Here is a 2,859-nt window from a genome sequence, read left to right as displayed (position 1 = left end):
TCCTCTCTATGCATATATATACATTTATACCATAGACATTACAAATATAACTGTTGAATAATTTGTAATCTTTCTATTCTCATCATTTCACTGAAAATGATTTTTTTCATTGTTGATAAATGCAATTATCTTTATTCAGTCCTTTTATTACTCTTTCTAAAACCTTTGGCAATGTTGAACACTCCTCCAGAATAGTTTCTTCTTTCTTGATTTATAGGATACCATTCTCTCCTATTTTTTTTTTTTACTCATGTGAATCCTCCTTCAAGGTATACCATCTAAATCTAGGTATCCCTTGAGGTTTTTTTTTTTTTTTTATCCTGGGGTTCTTTCAATTTTCCTTTAAGCTACTTCACATCTAAATTTTACTTCTTTATCTAATGCAGACATGAATATTTGTTTTAATTTGCCTCAATAACCCAGAATTAATTATTCCTTCTTTGGGGTAATACTTTATATAATAAGCAATCCAAATATTCCTTATTCCAATTGTGGGAAAAACTCAACTTAATGTAAGATTAAAATATTTATACAAAGAAATCGATAATGGGAAGCATAGAAATATTATACTGAAAAGCATGCTCCTAACAATGTCTATTTCATTGAGATTTAGGATATTTCAGAAAAACAACATAACCATAGACAGTTAAAATAAAACTTGTAACATATTAGGTATTTTGAATATCAAAACACATAGAGAGTGGATTCAGAATAGGCTTCTTGATGATGAAAATATGGGTAGAAGTTCATTTGTGGAACACATTGGACTGTGTGAATATGGGAAATTTTCCTTGGATCTGAATTGGTAGAGGGAATAATTCCTTACCAAAATAGCCTTAAACAAATGAAATCACACATCTGATCAAAATAACAATAGTCAAATAATATAGAAAATGAAATCATATTTAGCTTGCAACATAATGCTTGCCAAAGAGTGATAAGTCGATAGATGAGATATTGACATATATAGACCATTTTATCATTTTGAAACTGGTTATCCTGAACTACTGAGGTAAACTGTGACTATTTTCATATTGTAAAAGGAATACAAAAAATACACACATGCAAATGTATGTATTTGTTTATGTTCAAGTGTAAGAATACGTATATAATAGCTATGTGTATGAATGTCTACACATATCTTTTGAAGTAATATTTGACATTTAGAAAACTGTAAGAAACATTTTGGAATAAATTTCTTTTTAAATATAGATTAGAATAGGTGAACTCTGATGTTCCTTTGACCTGTTGAGATTCAATGTTCATGTAGTGAAAAATTAATGTTGACACCTCAATGAAATTTAAAGCAAATCATGTGACTTTAATGGATTGAATTGAGTTCTTGAATTCTGAGGTTTCTACTATTGCCTAGAATTATCTACTATTTGTAGAATTATCTCAGTTCATTGAGATAATAGCAACCAATATTAAGAACTTATTTTATTTTTCAGTTTTCCCAGGGTCCCTATCACATTTTTTTTCTCAAACTGTAGATCAAGGGGTTCAACATAGGAATGACAAGGGTGTAAAAGAAGGAGGTCATTTTGTCTTGGTCTAATGAATAGGTAGAACTAGGCCTTAAGTAGATAAAAGAATAGTACCCTGGAAGATTAGGAAAGCAGTTAAATGAGAAGTACAGGTTGAAAATGTTTTGCACCTGCCCTCAGTGGAATGGATCCTAAGCACAGAACAAAATTATATAATAATAAGATATGAGGACTGATAAAATGGTGACTATTTCAATAAAACCAAAGACAGTGAAGATCTTCAACTCATTGACATGGGTATCAGAGCAAGAGCTCAATAAAAGAGGAAGAATATCACAGAAGAAATGATTGATTTCATTGGACCTGCAGAAATTCAGTGTGAACGTTAATGTGGTATGAATTAGAGCATCCACCATAGACACCATGTAAACACCATCAATTAATAAATAGCAAACCCTACTTGACATATTCACTGTATAAAGCAAAGGGTTACTGATAGCCATATAATGATCAAAGGTCATTACTGATAATATTAAGCACTCAGAATCTGTAAAGGAGCAGAAGACATAGAATTGCAGAGCACAACCAATGAAGGGAATGGATTTGTCTGTGGCAAAGTAGTCTACCAGCATCTTGGGGCCAACAGCAGAGGAGTAGCAGAGGTCACCGAAGGACAGGTGGCTAAGGAAGAAGTACATGGGCAAATGGAGTTGGGAGTCTATCTTGATTAAGACGATCATCTCAACATTTGCTATAAGAGTCATCAAATAAACGATGAGAAAGAGAACAAAAAATGCCACTTTTAACTCCTGAGCAGAGGTGATTCCCAAGAGGATGAATGCAGTTGGAATGGTGTAATTCTCCATCATTTTTTCCCCTTTCCTTTATCACTAAGTACAGGAAACTGACAAGTGAAGGGATTCTCTTTTACTTTGTTGTGAAGCTGCTGAGTACAGGACTTTCAGATTGTTTCTCATCTGTAGGAATGAGAAAGATAGTCCCTGTTCATTATTTATTCATGTCAAAGAAAATTATTAAACTTCATCTTATCCAGGCAAAATAACTGAAGATGTAAAGAGACCACCCAACTGTATAGTGATTTAAGACTTAAAAAAATTCCTTGGCATTAACTCATGATTTATGAACTGCGAAGTACAGGATTTCAGATATTCCTATGTGGAAAAAAGTTCAAAGACATTGGATAATTTGCTTTGAAAATACAGTGTATTAGATGAAGATTTTCATAAAGTTCTCTTGATGGTAACTCTGAGAAAGATGAAATTCTGAAAAATTCTAAAACATCAGAAGTCTTATTCTCTCCCAAAGCAACCCAGGTGAAAAGTGAACAACCCATAGAACTGATGAATATTTA

At 32.3% G+C, this 2,859-nt stretch overlaps 1 pseudogene; it reads right to left on the bottom strand.

The window, feature by feature from the left end:
* Positions 1–1,427: 1,427 nt before the first annotated feature.
* LOC141516896 (olfactory receptor 5W2-like) lies at positions 1,428–2,356 on the bottom strand (annotated as a pseudogene).
* Positions 2,357–2,859: the final 503 nt, after the last annotated feature.

The sequence above is a fragment of the Macrotis lagotis genome, chromosome 3 (assembly GCF_037893015.1).
Source record: "Macrotis lagotis isolate mMagLag1 chromosome 3, bilby.v1.9.chrom.fasta, whole genome shotgun sequence".
Lineage (NCBI taxonomy): Eukaryota > Metazoa > Chordata > Mammalia > Peramelemorphia > Peramelidae > Macrotis > Macrotis lagotis.
This window is presented reverse-complemented; position numbering and strand designations above follow the sequence as displayed.